The sequence below is a fragment of the Eumetopias jubatus genome, unplaced genomic scaffold (assembly GCF_037043125.1).
Source record: "Eumetopias jubatus isolate StellerSeaLion01/CBP00866 unplaced genomic scaffold, mEumJub1_p1.0 scaffold_16, whole genome shotgun sequence".
NCBI classification, from domain to species: domain Eukaryota; kingdom Metazoa; phylum Chordata; class Mammalia; order Carnivora; family Otariidae; genus Eumetopias; species Eumetopias jubatus.
Window position 1 is genome coordinate 42,384,616 of NW_028274822.1, and position 18,254 is coordinate 42,402,869.

The 18,254-nt window shown below is 34.8% G+C and overlaps 1 pseudogene; it reads right to left on the bottom strand.

The window, feature by feature from the left end:
• Positions 1-17,294: 17,294 nt before the first annotated feature.
• Positions 17,295-17,617, bottom strand: LOC114204996 (10 kDa heat shock protein, mitochondrial pseudogene; annotated as a pseudogene).
• Between the last annotated feature and the right edge of the window lie 637 nt (positions 17,618-18,254).

The following is an 18,254-nucleotide window of genomic DNA, read 5'->3' on the forward strand; positions in this document are numbered from 1 at the left end:
ATATTTCTATTTCATTTTCCCTGAACTGTCAGCATTATCTTTAGACTGTACATATCTTTTGCCCATTTTTAAAAATTAGGTCTTTGTTTTTTTCTCCTTAATTTTATAAAACTTATAGTAAATTCATGATACATAGTATCAATTTTTAATAATATACAGAATTTTCTATGCTAAAAATTTTATTTAATAAAAGTTTTCATTGACATTTTCACATGATATCTGGCAAATTACAACTCAGACATCATTGTCAAATTATTTCACAATTAAACAATAAAAGACAGTTAAATGCTTAAAGAAAACATAGTACAAGTGGTCAGAAGGTGTAGGCAGAAGGTGTTTGGCGAAAATGTGAAAGAGGCACTTTGTCAATCCTCTGTCATCAGCAAACTTTCTCCAAGGAAAGGTGTGTTGCCCAATCTCACTTTCTATTCAAATAATAAATTTCTAAAGAAGTATTCCCTTTGTCAACAAGTCAATTTTGGCAAGAGTCCAGCAGATTACTTATCAGATGGGAAATGATTAAGAAAAAATGATTTTATTTCTTTTTAAAAATGTTATTGTTATGTTAATCACCATACATAACAATAAAAAATTAAAAAAAAAAGCAAATCCCCCCAAAAATTTATTTCTTCATTGAAAAGTACCACAGCACTCATTCCTGTAAACAGCATTCAATTCAAATAAATACTGGATCTGCAACTGGTATGTTACTTTCTACAAGTGCATCGTAAAACCCCATCCTTTGCCAACAGGAACATTTTAATGTCAGTGAGATATTGAAGTAATTAAAATATAAACTCCATGCTGCTCCATCCATCTCTATCCAAATGCCAAGTTTATTTCACTGAATCCCCCTTATCGAGTGCCAAAATTGCCTAAACCCTATATTAGTCATTTAAAATAATAGGTTCTGTTTTATTACCAGATTCAACATAAATTGACCAATATATGTAACCGGCTAAATTAAAATTGCTTACAGTTAGATATTTCATTTCTGTTAACAATTCTTTGGCCAATATGTAATACAAAAATAGTAAACCAAACTGCCTAACAATTCTGATATCAAACATAGCATTCTTAACACTATTTAACCTATAGCTAAATAAATAAACCTATAGTTTAGTATCAGTATCATTAGAGAATCATTCAAAGAAGACAGCATAGCCATAGAAATCATTGTTTTCTCTTTAGTAGTAATGATGGATTTCTCAAATCATCACAGTTAATGACTATATGTATACATATATATAAAGTGATTAACTATTTGCATGTGTTAATCTAAATAAAGAAAGTAAACTGAGGCAAGCACAAATTAACAGAAATTGAGTTTATTTGGGAATAGGAGAGGAATTGTAATTTGGGACATGCAAACTGTAGCCAATTACAGGTTAGTCATTTGAGGGTTTGCGGTAAACTGTATTTATGGGCAAGAAGTACAAAAGGGGGAGAAGAGAGTCCAGCCAGGTTCTAAGCAGGAAGTTCATTGGCTTGAGGATGGGAAGAGATTCTTGCAGATATTCATTGATCAGAAGATAAATGTTAGTCTTCTGTAAATCAGGCATTTACAGGAAATCAGTCTCTCAGTTCATAAGTTCTGTGCTTTTGAGGGTACATGCATGAGATTGTCCATTTCATATCTGCTGGTTCCATTCTAAATTGGTATCCTTTTACACATTTCCTACCTTTTCAATATGCTTGTCATTTGATGTTTGCCGTATTAGTTCTACCTCCATATTAATGCACCGTGATATAAAACCAGCAATAGACCATTCAGAATTATGTACTTCATAATAAGAATAACTGCATGTATTTAAGGAGTGCTTTATAAGTTCTAAAGCTCTTCTACACATATTATTTTCATTGATCCTTACAACAAACCATATATAATTGGGAAGGCAGTCAGTTCATTGCCTGTTTTACTTATAGAAGAATTTGGAATCCCCAAACAATGGTCTGACTGCAAAATCAAGGATGTCCTTCTTTGTATCAGCTATCGGACATTAACCCCATACACTTAAAAATAAAATGAGAAAAGCTCTTGTGGTTTTGCCTACCTTTCTTGATGGGGGGAAATTCAAATATCAAGTAAATTTGTGATGCATATGGTCAATTTTAAATAATGTAATGCATGCTTTTGTATGTTAAAAATTTCAGGATAAATTTCCACTACGATTTTGATAAAAATTACAGATCAGATATTGGTGTAAAATATTGTTTCACAGTTAAACTATAAAAACAAACAAACTGGTATTTTCTGACATGGGACATAAAGAACATAGGTTCCTATAAATTAAACAAAAAGTGCTGAGAATTTATACAGATTAACTGTAGTTCTCTAAATGTATACTTAATAGTACACTATTTCAGTACTTAATAAAAAGATACTACGCACAAATATTAGCTTACTTTTATACTAGATTTTAAACATTTTAAAGGTGAGGGGCACCTGGGTGGCTCAGTCGTTAAGCATCTGCCTTGGGCTCAGGTCATGATCCTGGCCGGGGCCCTGGGATCTAGCCCCACATCGGGCTCCCTGCTCCGCGGGAAGCCTGCTTCTCCCTCTCCCACTCCCCCTGCTTGTGTTCCCTCTCTCGCAATGTCTCTCTCTGTCAAATAAATAAATAAAATCTTAAAAAAATTTTTTTAAAGGTGAGATAAAAATGATATCTATGATAATGAGAATTCAGTGGCAACATATTTACTTTTACTTAATATTTTACAAATGAATGTAAATAAAAAGCATTTCTCTCTACTTCTGAAAACACATTTCGAAATATATGAACCCTACTGATGACATTTTTAGTCTTTCTGATGATTCTGAATTTCTTCTGTTAAAAAGAAACAGGCCCAAAATAGAGTCACTTACATTAAGCCCTAGCAGCACTTAATACCTAACCTAATTGCAGTTTCAGCCTTTCCCAGGAGTGGAATTTTAAACCAATCAGTCTGGAATTTCTTGATAAAACCCCCAGCCCTTCTCCTTATAGGAAGGTGACCTTGCCTGAAACAATCCTTTCTTTTCTTTTTCTAATAACTTCCTGTCCCAATCCTTTCTGTCTATATTAATCCTTCCATTTTGTACAATAGCATCCTTCCATTTGTTAGGTGGGATGCTGTCTGATTCATGAATCATCTAATAAAGTCAATTAGATCTTTACTCAGTGGAATTTTTGTATAGAAACTTGAGTTTCTATAGTTATATCAACTAGAGCTGGGTTCATTGATTCAAATTAGCTGATTTTGTGGATTTTTTTAATTCACAAAAATGAATTTATTGCTTTTAACCTTAAAAATCGATATACAAATAACAAGACTAACACATTGAATAACCAAGTAGGATATTGTGATTTATAATTGAGATATGTGTTACTGAACCCAAGTTCAATCTGCTTCCAAAGGTCAGTTCAGTTAGTCAAGGGGATGAGGGAACAGAAGGCAAGCTGAGGACAAAGCAGAAGCTGATACCCCACAACACGCCCCTCCCCCCATGGGATTTGTGTGACATTCCTCAGGCACTCCTGGCTGCCCTAAAGGAAGAACAAATGGTTAACAAATGGATAGAGATTACAGTCCCTCCCGCAGGACGGGAGTCTCCCTCAGTTTACAAATGTCCTAGTGATTTACAAGGAAGTAGCCTAACTTCCAGAGACCCATAACTCACTTTCCTAAAGCCCTTAATATCACCCTCCCCCGCCTCCATAAAATTGACGAAGGCTTAAGCAGAAGGAAATGTAAATAAAATTGAATTTCTTCTAAACCTAAAGCCCATTCATTAACAAGGATGTGTGATAGGAGGAATGTAACATTCCTCCAGGAAATTCCCAACTGTTCATGTTAGTGCCTCATTAGAGGGAAAAACAGCCTTGGCTTGACAATAACCAGGCCTCTCACAACCTGAGAGTATTTAGCATATGACAGTCCTTCTGGACACCCCCTTTTTCCTAACTTCCCCAACTCCTGAGTATATAATCAGCCATGCCTCACAACCCCGGTGGAGCAGCTCTTTCTGCCCACGGGTCCTGTCCCCATGTTTTAATAAAACCACCATTTTGCACAAAAGACGTCTCAAGAATTCTTTCTTGGTCATTGGCTCCAGACCTCACCCCACCGAACCTCAGATATATTCTAAAACTTCATCAAAGGGACAAGTTATCAAAGCCAAGAATACAACTTAATTCCAGAAAGCTAGCTACCTGAGAAAATGGCAGACTAATGTGTCAAATAACCAGCTTACCACCTTGGTGCAGGCAGGAGATTTTAAAGGGGAAAGGAAGGGGAAATAAGTCTCAAGGGTTAAACAGATAAAATCAAAGGTTAATTATAACTCTTCAGAGGAACTTGTAGGCTCTAGTTGTGGTTATCTGTTTGTCTTGATCAAGTCCCTGGTTGTGGTCACATGATTGTCTTGTGTGTTTTTTTTTTTTTAAAGATTTTATTTATTTGACAGAGAGAGAGGGAGAGAGGAAAAAGGGGGAGAGAGAGAGAGAGAGCACAAGTAGGGGGGGCTGTATATACAGGGAGAAGAAGAAGCAGGCTCCCTGGTGAGCAGAGAGCCTGATGTGGGGCTGGATCCCAGGACCCTGAGATCACGACCTAAGCCAGGGGCAGATACTTAACCAGCTGAGCCACCCATGTCTTGTGCTTTCGGATTAGTGTCAGTAGCATTCTTTTAGTTCCCTATAGAGCTTTAAACAATATTACTGTCTTGGATACAGTTTAAGCTTTAGACTCTGTTTCAGTTACATGCACGAATGTTGACACAGCTTGATTTATGTTGTAGGTCAGGGTTTCTTAAGTACAGATTACCTTACTTTCAAACAATTCAAGGCAGAAAAGAAGGGGGGCCTTCAAAATAGAATTAGTTCTGGTACGAATAAATGTATTTGGTCCTCAACCCTATTCCAGGTACAGAGCTTCTGAAACCCTTGGAATTTCCTGTGATAAGAGCAATAAAGGTGTCTTTTGTTATGTTAATGAGTGACTTCTGGGAAAAGCCTTTAGGTGACCTATGGATGGAGGCTGGTTGCCAAAGGAATCTCATATCATTAAGAGGCTGGAACTTTCAGCATCCACCCCCAAACTCCAGGAAGGGAAGAGGAGCACCAGGCTGAATAAACTGCCAGTGGTCAGTTATTTAATTAGTCATGACTACCTAATGAAGCCTCCATAAAAACTCAAAATGCAGGGTTCAAAGAGCTCTGGGATGGTGGACACAGAGGTGCCGGGTAAGTGGCACACTTGGAGAAGTCATGAAGCTCTGTGCCTTTTCCTCATATGTTGTCCTATGCATCTCTTCCAACTAGCCATTCCTAAGTTATATTCTTTTATAATGAACCCACCATCTGGTAATTAAAATGTTTCTCTGAGTTCTAGCAAATCAGAAAAGATGTTCTAGCAAGTTAATCAAACCCAAGGAGGAGGTCTTTGGAACTTCTAGTCTGTAGCCAGTGAGTCAGAAGTCCGGATAATAATCTGGATTTTTGATTGGGGGACAAGGTAGTCTTATAGGACTGAACCCTTAACCGGTGGAATCTGATACTATCTCTTGGTAGGTCGTGTTAGAACTGAATCAAATTGTAGGACATAGCTGGTGTCCGGAGAGTTGCTTAACGTTCTGTGGGTGGAATTCATCCCCTGTAGTGGAATGGAATTGAGTGTCAGAACACCTATTTACCCAGAAATTGCTAGTTGAGGTAAGAATTTGCCATTTGAGAAGATAATTCCATGTTTTGTAACAATATATAAAGAATATCAGTGCTTGACAATACTTTTTAAGTTATCTAATACCTTTCTTATTTTCATAAAACTGAAGAACAAAGAAGTAAAAAACTTGATTGAGTTCAGGCCAACTGGTTAATGCATAAGCCAAAACTAAAAGCTGAATCCCTTACATCTCTGAATCCACTTTTCCCCCAATGGATTTCTGCTTCCCAGTATGACCTCTACAACTCATTTTTGAGTGAGCATTCCAAAATATATGCCGAATTAGTTCTTGCTTAAAAACTACAAACATTTTGGTTTTGCCAAATTACGCCCCATCATCTAATGGATACAAATGAAAATTCAGCATGGCAAAATGGCCCTTCATCTTCTGACTACTTTTCTCATTTGAATCTCTTGCATTTCTCTCACTGGTATCCCTACCCTCTAGTAAAAACAAATTATGCCCCAATCCCTAGGCATCCATGCTTTTTCTTGCCTTTAGGCAATTTGTTGCCTTTGCATAAAATACCTTCTCTACTTGTCCACAGAGGCTCGGTCAACCAGCAGCCCTAAAAGATCTTTCCTAATCACTCCAGTTTAGTTTAAGTCCTTTATGTGGTTCTGCTCTAAACATGTCTATGATTCTATTATGGCACTTATCATAGTGCTTTGTATATGTTTTGTATTGGTCTGTGTCACTTATAAAATTGGGATCTCCTCTGGTATCTACTAGTGGGCTATTGAATAAATCAGTAATTTAACGTGTGAAAGAATTTCAATCTAAAATGGAACTAGAAAAATCTCATGCATCCACTCTCAGGAAAACAAAACTTTTAAGAACTGAGAGACTGATTTCCTGTAAATGCCTGATTTAGAGAAGACCAAAACTTACCTCCTGACCCAGAAACATCCATCAAGAATCTCTCTCCATCTTCAAGCTCATGAACTCACTGCTTGGACTCTGGCTAGACTCCCTCCCCCAACCTCCTACCATGCACTCTTTGCCCATAAATAAAATCTACCCCAAACTTTCAAAGGACTTGCCTGTAGCTTGCTACTGTTTGCATGTCCCAAACTGCAATTCTCTGGCTATTCTTGAATTTCGTCAATAAACTCAATTTCTGGTAATTTGAGCTTGCTTCAGTTTACCTTTTTATTTAGATTGACACATGCTACACTACTTTGTCTCCTTTTCATCTTACTCTCTTAACCGTGTATGTGTTCTCATATATATGATTTGTGCATAACAATCTTTGCATGAATACAATCATCAATAAAGCTAGGTATTACCTCTTACTGTTTCCCAGGAATTTACTGCACTTAAAACTTTTATAATCTCATTTAATCTGCACAGCAAACTAATGAGATTGGTGGTATTATTATGTACATTAGACTCAAAAATACAAGTTGCCCAAGTCTCATGGGCAGTGAGAACAGACCTAGAATTGTCTCCCAAGCCTGTTTATCACCAAAGTCTATGTCAAGAGCCATGATATTACACTGTTTTTGTGGTTTTGGATGGTTTGGGATGGATTATAGGTCATAACTCCAAAGGCCTTTATAATACTTAGGAAACAAATCCCAATACAATATTTTCTAAATTCACAGAAATATTTTAGGAAATACTGGGTCTTCTTTTCAGGTAGATGAATACACTAAAACCTTTCCTCTGTAGTTCTTCTGAGCGTGGGTGAAGGTAGAAGATAGTTCAATATTGTGCACTGGGGCCTTATCTAAGTGAGAAGAAAAAAATGCCCACAGTTAATATTGGAATATCATGAGAAAAATCTAAAGAAAACACATATTGGTGCTTACTCAGCATACTTGAAGGATTAAGCAAGGTACTACTTGCCAACTTTGACACAGTCTCCTCTTATGTATCACTCAGCTAGAAGCTGCTGCGTTATAAACTTAAGTAATTTTCAACTCAGGTGGATATTACCACCCATGAAAAGATATTTTTCATTTTTATTTAATGATTTATTCTCACTGAAAGTTTCAGAGAAGTAAAAAAAACAAAAACAAAAACAAAAAACCCTACAAAATATCATACAGAAAGAAGGAGAATTTTCCTTCTCTTCAGATAATTATGTGGCTGACTTGGGTCAAACACTACATGCTTCTTTTGTAGATATAAATATAGACCTTGATCTTGACTTCTCTGTCCCTGTCTGTTGTGTCTCTAAACACAGCTGTCCCTCACTCCTTCACACAAAAGTGGAATTATACTGTATACATTAGCTCAAGTGTTACAACAAAGGGTTATAAGAGACAGCAATGGAGCCAGACTGTTCTTAGCATCTCTGTCAAAGGAGCAAGTTACATTCTCAGTTACTTAGTATGCTCATCTGTAAACTGGGGGTAAAAAAGAGACTTAGGTTATGGGGATGCTCTAAGTACCTAAGTCCATATATGTAAATTGCTACAACAATTTCTAGCACATTTTTTAAAAAGATTTTTACTTATTTACTTGAGACAGAGAGAGAGCACAGAGGGAGGAGGAGAAGTCAACCCCCTGCTGAGCAGAGAGCCTGATGTAGGGCTGGATCCCAGGAACCTGAGATCATGACCAGAGCCTAAGGCAGACGCTTAACCAACTGAGCCATCCAGACACCAAAATTTCTAGCACGTTTTAAACTTATTTTATTTTTTTTTCTCTTTACAGTCTATCACGGTCTTCTGAATTAGAACACATAGATGTACCTCATTATTTTTAGGGATTGCAGAGTATCCCAGAGTAAAGAATTATCATATCTAAATACTTACTCTTCAATTAAATGAAATGAAGAAGTTTTCTAATATTTTGCTTTTGCCAACCATGGGGTTGTAAATGTATTTTTGAAATTTCTTAATGTACTGTTCTTAAATTCTTCAGGCTAGACTCACCGAAATGGGATTGCTAAATAAAAGATAAAAAAAAATTAATTTACTTTGACTTTACTACCAATAGCAGTTCTATCAATTTACACAACTGTCAGCATTTATGAGTGCAGTATTTTTTAACCTTTTTGGGTAGTATCAATGATTTTTATGGCTTCTCTCATAAATACCCATGTTTATTATTACAAATTCAAGTAGTATGGAGAAGAAAAAGGAACCTACTTCAAATTTCCTCACCTCAAAACAATTAGTGTTAATACACGGCAAACAGGGCTTCAGACATTCTGTATTTCATATGTGAAAGACAGAGTGATAGGATAGTCTATAAATACAGACACAAAATCTTTAAAATGGTGACATTATACATGCTATATTTAATTGGAAACTAGTAAAGTTTACTTGAATTAAATAATAAAAAAGTGAAATTGAAGAATTTGATGAGCTTCTGAGAAATGGTTTTCTATCACAAATATTAGTTCCTGCAGTGTATGTTAATTTTCTTTCCTTCTTTTTTTGTTTTAAGTTTTCCTAGCATATGTTTGGAGCGTCTCCAACTTTAGAGCCTTAATGGGAACCAGAGTACTCTTCTTTATATAAAACTTAAACATTCTGCATTAAGGCACTTTGAATGAAGAGCTACAAAGGCTAAATAAATAAATAAATAAAAATTTTTCTGACTGTGATGTCAGCATCAGGGGTACAGTGACCAACTTTTCAGACACCAACCTGAGGCACAGTCATACTTGACTTTGTCCAAAAACCACTAAGATATAGTATGTAATAAACATACACAAAATTATATTAACATGAAATATGAAAATATTCTTTTGAAATTGTTATACTTTTATATATGAAATTATTCTGTATTTTTGTTACATAAATTCTATTATTTAAACAAAAAAACACAAACTACTTAAGAGTGACAATCAGTAGAAATTACTAGTAGGATTATTTAAAAATGTGTATGAGAAAAATATTACAACATTTTATATTTCTTTCTTTTGATAAAACAATTTAACACTTTTTAAAGCTATTATATATTCAAATTGTATAGACAACTTAACTGTGTACTGCAAAAAATACACACATGTAAGATTTTTTAAAGGAGAATATAAATACAACAAGGCTAATTAAACAGGTATTGCCTATATCTTATTTTTAAGGACTTTTTTTTCTTCGCCCATCAGTGAGAAACTGACTTTAAAAAGTCATCTTTAAAAATAAAATATAGGTAATATCTGTTTTTGCTATTTCTGTTTCTTTTTCCAATATACTTCTCTGAAAGTATACTTCCCTGCAAACTACAGGCATTCTTCTTTTGTGTTGTTGGTAATACTGCATATAGTCAAACATAAAATTCACTTTATTTTTATGTTTTTAAAGATCTTATTTATTTCTGAGAGAGAGAGTGCACACAAGCAAGGGGAGCGGCAGGCAGAGCAGGCAGAGGGAGAAGCAGGCTTCCCGCTGATCAGAGAGCTCAATGTGGGACTCAATCCCAGGACCCTGGGATCATGATCTGAGCCAAGGCAGATGCTTAACAGACTGAGCCACCCAGGCATCTCTAAAATTCACTTTAAATATAACTCTGTTTTGGGGCGCCTGGGTGGCTCAGTTGGTTAAGCAACTGCCTTCGGCTCAGGTCATGATCCTGGAGTCCCTGGATAGAGTCCCGCATCAGGCTCCCTGCTCAGCAGGGAATCTGCTTTTCCCTCTGACCCTCCCCCTTCTCATGTGCTCTCTCTCTCTTTCGGTCTCAAATAAATAAAATCTTAAAAAAAATAAATACAGCTCTGCTTTTATCAAGCTGTATTAAACTGATAACTAGTATTATCCAAATGTGATGACATCAAACTAATAGGTTCTCAAGAAAAGTGACTGAGCATAGCATCTTTATGATTTTACTGATTTTACTGACTAGCAATAGCAGGTTTTTGTACATTTAAAAATTAGCTAGATCTCTAAAGATGAACATTCATTTTTTGTTTTTTAATCTACAGGCTCATTTTCATAGACTACCTGCTGTGAACAAGTCCCCTTCATTCATAAATTCATCATATAGACTACCCATGAGAATGATCATCATTTTTAAACACATAAATCATAAAACAGAGACCACCATATTGGCAAAGGCCATCCTATTGGACAGAATCAGTGTGACAAGGTGAAGTGGGATTTTTAACAACTATCAGCAACCAAAAACCATGAGATCTGCTGCAAATATATTTACTACACATAGTGGAAAGATTTTTACATGAAACAGTAATTAGAGAAAATAAAACAATTTCATGTTCAACGAATCAATTACATACATAGCTACAGCCTTTCTCTGTTCTGAGTTTGTTTGAATCCTTTAGTTAGATGCTGATTTCTACAAACTATGTGCCTCCTTAAAAAGAGCAGTAATTATATGTTCTTAAAAGTAGAATCCATAATTACTCAATTTGTGAGCATATTGAGTCAATTTTCAGTTTTCCTGACTTTAGTAATAAAACTATACATTTCAAGAGAAATAAATAGCACAATAATTATATTCCTTTACAATAATAAAGGATGCTTTTACTATCTTAACTATTTTCATTACAAAGCATTTTGTATATACATGACAATTATAACATTTCCCATTTATATAAGAAAAACTGATATTAGAGAAAGAAAGTAAAGCCACATGATTTTCAATTGTCATATATTACATTTAGTCAATATTTATTAAATGGATACTGTATGTACACATTCTTCAGGGATCTTCACAGAGGTGGTAAACAAGTTGGGCAAGATCCATGCCTCACAGAATTTTCATTCTATTGAAAAAATATGGATTGTGGACAGTGTCAAAATAAATTACTTAATTATTTTTTAAAGATTTTATTTATTTATTTGAGAGAGAGAGAGAGAGCATGAGTGGGGTGAGGGGCAGAGGGAGAAGCAGACTCCCTGCCAAGCAGGGAGCCCAACACAAGGCTAGATCCTGGGACTCCGGGATCATGACCTGAGCCAAAGACAGATGCCCAACCGACTGAGCCATCCAGGTGCCATGACTTAATTATTTAATAAATATAATTTTATAATTCCAGATATACACAAATAAATTATAGTGGATGCTGGGAATTATGTTACATTGGGTTATTAAAAGTAGGCTTCTTGGGGCACCTGGGTGGCTCAGTCATTAAGCATCTGCCTTCCGTTCAGGTCATGATCCCAGGTTCCTGGGATGGAACCCTGCATCGGGCTCCCTGCTCAGCGGGAAGCCTGCTTCTCCCTCTCCCACTCCCCCTGCTTGTGTTCCCTCTCTCGCTGTGTCTCTCTCTGTCAAATAAATAAGATCTTAAAAAAAGAAAAAGTAAGCTTCTGAAAATAGAAAAAAATAAAAAAAGTAGGCTTCTTTCTGAAGGTGGTTACATTTGACATATTTAGCTGAGACCTCAATGAAATACAAGGATTAAACCAAAGCATTTAATATCAGAGATTTCTTGTCAGAGGGAATGAGTTTGGCATGTTCAAACTAAAAATAGAGACTATCTGTGGCTGGCTAAAATTGGGCAAGAGACAGGGAGGAGTAGGAAAGGATGGGAACCTGATTAATATACCACATAATGAAGTTTTGGAGAGTCCCTTTTCATAAGCCCTTATTCTATTAGAAATACACACCTATTAATTATCCCTCAACATTAAAAACAAAATCAAAACTTAAAAACACCTGTAAGGAACTTCTTTTTGTTCTTATATTTATCAACTCTTCTTTGTCTCCATTAAGTTGTTCCATTCTAATTGCTGCAGTTGAATACTGAAGGGGTTCTAGGTTTATCTCAATTAAATAAGAGACCCAAAAGCAAAGGTGAGTAAAGAGCAACCCAGGAATCAACAACCCTGAATAATTAAATTTTAAGTCAGGAATACATACCTTGACTTGTTCAGCACAATGGCCGAAGTGCCGCCAGATTAGATGAAACTTATGTCTGCAAGAAATGTCCAGGTTTCATAACCATACACAAAATAGTCATAATATAGTATTATTAATCCAAAGACTGGATACAGAAAGTATTGTATTTGGTTGGGAAATAGGTCAATACTTTATTTGCCTTTAAAATGATGATTTTTTGGGCGCCTGGGTGGCTCAGTTGGTTAATCAACTGCCTTCAGCTCAGGTCATGATCCTGGAGTCCTGGGATCGAGTCCCGCATCAGGCTCCCTGCTCAGCAGTGAGTCTGCTTCTCCCTCGGACCCTCCCCCCTCTCATGCTCTCTCTTATCTCATTCTCTCTCTCAAATAAATAAATAAAATCTTAAAAAAAAGTTTTAAAAAAATAAAATGATTTTTTTAAAACTGTAATATAGTTATTTTAAGGACAAAGATATTTTCTTTAAGCCATCTGCATCCACTCTACCTTTCTTACTCCTATGACAAACACATTTCTTAACATCTTTAATTGAGATACAGTTGACATTCAATGAAATGCACACACTTAAACTTGATAACTTGATAAATTCTGACATAAGTATACAGTGGCAAAACCAAGATAATGAACATATCAATCACTCAAAAAAAATCTCCTTAGGAAGTATAGATATGTAAAGTTGTAGCTTTACACTGCCTGATTCCAAGAATTACTACATAGCTGCAGTAATCAAGACAGCATGGAATTGGTGAAATACAGACCTATTGTTGAATGGAACAAAATAGAGACTTTAGTAAATGGAACTGCACGTATAAGATCAATAAATTTCCAAAAAAAACTACTGAGACAAAACAAGAGGAAAATGAAATATCTTTGAAACAAATAATAATGAAAAACTGGATATCCCAATGGATTAAAGGAAAATAATATGTCAATTATTACTTATGACAATCAATAAAAAATGAGCTAAAACTACAAAACATCTGGAAAAATATTTCACAAACTTGGAGTAGGCTAAGATTTCTTAAATAACACACAAAAAAGCATAGGAGAAAAAAGATGCAACACTGAACTTTATAAAATCTTTTAAAAAGCTATTGGTCCTTAAAAGACATCAATAAGAAGATGAAGTACAAGCTACAGAATGGGAAAAATGATACGTGTGTATCATTTTATTAAATACATAATATTAAACAATAAAAGAAACCTTACAACTCATTAAGATAACCTACTTAACCAAAACTATCTGAACAGAAGATGTACAAACATCAAGTAAGTATATTAAAAAATGCTCCATATTGTTAATCATTACTGAATTGCAAATTAAAATCTCAATGAGATAGCACTACACAACCATTAGAATAATATTAAAAAGTATACAACTATGTTAGAATCTATACATAAAGGGGCGCCTGGGTGGCTCATTCAGTTAAGCATCTGCCTTCAGCTCAGGTCATGGTCCCAGGGTTGGGATGGAGCCCCATGTCCAGCTCCCCTGCTCGGTGGGAAGCCTGCTTCTCCCTCTCCCTCTCCCTCTGCTGCTCCCCCTGCTCGTGCTCACTCTCTCTCTGTCAAATAAATAAATGAAATCTTAAAAAAAAACAACAATAATCTATACATAAAAAAATGGGAGTTCTGTTTTTGGTCTATCAAATAAATAAATAAAATCTTTATTTAAAAAAAAGAAAGAAACCTGAATTCTCTTTTTAGTATGCTTATTTATTTGCAGTGGTATGCTTAAAGCAATTCTGACACTACTGTACTATAAGAAAATGAATAAACACATTTCTGTTATTAGGAACCAGAATTTGCAGTGTAGAAGAAAGAAAATACAAATAAGGAGCCTGGAAAGGCAAAAAAGAACACTGAATCCTCAGTTGCAGTTTTAACTAGTGTTATCTATGCAAATTGATTATATATTATTATATATATTTATTATATATTATATATTCAACAATTCTATTCAATATATGCTTTATGATTTTAAGTATGAGACTATTTACTGTAAGTCCTTGCATCTATGGTGCTAGGTGAATGTTAGAAGGTGACAAGGACTGAAAATATTTTGTTGCCTAAAAAAAAAAAGGCCTGTTTGTAAGCATTTTAAATATGCTTAAGTGTGTCTCACTACCTATTACACATCATTGCTTTGTGGGTTTGTGTGCATGTGTTGTACTGTAATTAAGTCTCCATACAAAAAAATAAATATCCTGAACTCTAATATTGCTATTCTTTGTTAATGTATTATCAGACAAAATTTATTTAGAAATGAAGAAGATCCTACTAAATATATATGCATGTTTTTAGGTTTATATTAAGGTTTCTTTCATTAGAAGCAGACTGTTTTGGCATAACTGTAACTTGAAAATGAGTGCTAAATAAAATACACAGATTTATATTCTATATTACAAAATGAAAAAAATACACATATACATATATATATATACACACATCCTCACTGTTACATTTGTATGCATGCATGTATGTTATATGTGTATGAATTTGTGAATGTTATGGGTATATGTGTATGTACAAGCAATCATTCTCTACTTCTATCTGTTGCAAGGATCAGAAGCAAAGAAACCTTAATAGCAATAAATATAGCTACTGCCCATTAGTTTCTGGTGCCATTCTCCACTAAACAGAACCCAGAATTTCTTGGATAATTTGCTAATTTCAGGGCTGGGCAGGGTAGGTATGGTCTTGAATATTTTGTTTTGCCAGAATTTAAGGAAGGGTTAAAAAATAATAGGCTTATGTCATAAGGACATAGGAGCTTGAAAAAGGTCCCACAGCCTAATAATACATTCACATATACATATATACATACATACATGTATACATAAGAATATAAATAAAATTAAGAGGCCAAAGGAAAGCTTCTTGTTTATAGGATACTGATTGGTCAGTGGTACCTGGGAAATGTAGAGAGAGTACTAAAATTGTAAAATCAACATTTTGCCAGCATCTTAAAGATTGTCACCAATTAAAGACTGGTTCTGGCAATCTTGAATGGATGCTAAATCTCATGGGAAATTTTGATGAAGAGTGAAATACTGGCATGGTTTTAAAGTATATACAGATATACCTGATTTTATTTTGCTTCACTTTTTTACCATTCATAGATTTTGTGTTTTTACAAATTGAAGGTTCAAGACTTCAGTGGAGGAAGTAACTGCAGATGTGGTGAAAATAATAGAACTAGAATTAGAAGTGGAGCCTTAAATTATCATGTAATCTCATGATAAAATTAAAATGGATCAAGAGTTGCTTCTTATGGATGAGCAAAGAAAATGGTTTTTTCAGTTGAACGCTATTCCTCGTGAAGATGCCATAGAGACTGCTGAAATGACAACAAAGTTTTTAGAATAGTAAGTAAACCTGGTTGACAAAGACATGACAGGGTTTGAGAGAATTTATGCCAAGTTTGAAGGAACTTCTACTGTGTCTAAAATGCTATCAAACAGCATCACAAGCTACAGAGAAATCATTTGTGAAAGGAAAAATCAACTGACGTGGAAAACTTCACTGTTGTCTGATTTTAAGCAACTGCCACCAGCACCCCAACCTTCACCGACCACCACCCTAACCAGTCAACAGCCATCAACACAGAGGCAAAACCCTCCCTTAGCAACAGGACTATAACTCGCTGAAACTCAGATGATGGTGAACATTTTTTAGTAATAAAGTATTTTTAATTAAGGTATGTACATTTTTTTTAGACATAGTGCTATTGCACACTTAGTAGACTACAGTACAGTGTAAACATAATTTTTTTTATGCACTGGGAAACCAAAAAATTCATCTGACTTGCCTTAATGCGATATTTGCCTTGTTGTGGTAGTCTGCAACTGAACACGCAGGATCTCTGAGGTATGCCTGTACTCACGGATTGTTTCTTAATTGCAACATCAGAAACAGTCACGTACAGTGGAGAAATCAGACAACAATTTTGACTAAGTGATCAAAATTAGGATCATCAATTAAGACTAAGTGGAAATTGTGTGCTTCCAGATGTGATACCTGAGGAAAGCATAACAGCAACTATATAATATTCTCACTAGAAATGTGTAAATGGAATCTACTTATGAAAAAATGTTAACTGACCTGAAATAACTACTTTATCAAAAATTTAAAAAGTCTTCTTCAAAAATGTCAATGACATAAAAGACAAATAATGTGGAAATGATTTAGATTAAAGGAGATTAAAAAAATATGACAACTAAATACAAGACCCAATTTTAGTTAGATCCTGAACTGGAGGGGAAAATAATGTAATAAAGCACATTGGTTTGACTGACAAGTTTGAAATAAAAACTGTAGATTAGGTTAAGTATTTTATCTCAATGATAAATTTACTGAAGTCAGAAATTAATTATATTTTAGTTATATATAATTATATCCTTATTCTCATGAAAAACACATTGAGGTCTTTAGAGATAGGGCAATGATATATGCAAATTAGAGATAATTAGATAGGTGAGAGATAGGGAAAGAAAGAAAGGTTTAGATAGGTAAACAGAGCAATGATAAAGCATGGGTGGTAAAACGTTGATAATATGAACCTGGACCAAATGTTATGTAAGTGTTTTTTGTTGCCATACTTGTGCTTACAACTTTTCTCTAAGTTTTAATTTTTTTCTCATTTATGTATTTTTATTTGGTAATGTTTATATCACTGCACTGAACCTAAATTTTACAGACATTGGATAGCATTAGTTTGGGTATCATTAATTATATGAGAGACTTCGAAATTATTTATATAATGAAAAATTTCAAAACTGCAGTGGAATGGGCAGCTTCACATGATGCCATTTCAATAGTGATTTATTTCAATCACATATTTTACAAGAATGTCACCATCTCTAAATGAGAAATAATTCTTGTGTCTAAAACTACTTTGGTGCCTCCATATTCTGGGAGAAGAACTTAATCTCCAACTTTCACGATAACTGGTTGAATCTCTCCATCTTTTCCTTTAGAGCCTGATCCAAAAGCTACTACTATTGTTTGCAATACTTTTCCTTGAGATTTTTCTAGAAGCATAATGCCTCCTTTGGTTACAGTTTTGCCTGTACTCCTTTCAACTGCAACTTGGTCAAAGAGAGGAAGAAACTTCCTGAATGCCTGTCTTGCCATGACTTAAGTTCTCTGCAGTTTGTACTCTGATCTCCTGCCACTGCACAAACAAGGAGAAACCCTCCATCCAACCCCTGGGACATGTGAATGTGGGAAAAGGATGCCCAGCACACAGGCAGCTCCTCTAAGTTTTAGTTTTCAAATAAAAAAAATAAAATTTCAGAAAAATATTTGCTTCAGCGTTTCACTGTTCTTTCTGTTCATGATGTTTACAATATCAATGTCTTCTGAGAACTGCAGGCATTGCATGAATGCATGGAATACACTAAAGTATAACTTCACATAGTATTATGTATTATAAAATGTATTTGGGGTCAGAATATTCTAGGTATGTCTAAAAAGGACTGATAATATCCTGTCTAGAAAACTAAGAACAGAACTGCCTAACATATATAGGGACTTTCATGACTTTTAATCTCAAATTTCAATTCTTTGAGCCTATATGATAATCTCATGAAAAATAGTAATAATTTAGTAAATGGAGTAATACTTCTTTTTAATGAGTCTGGACCTCTGATGAATGAAGTCAAAGAATAATTAAATAAATGAAGAGATAACTTATGTTCGTGGACAGAAAGATTCAGTATTGTCAAGATGTCAGTTCTTTCCAACTTGACTGAAATATTCAATCTCAATC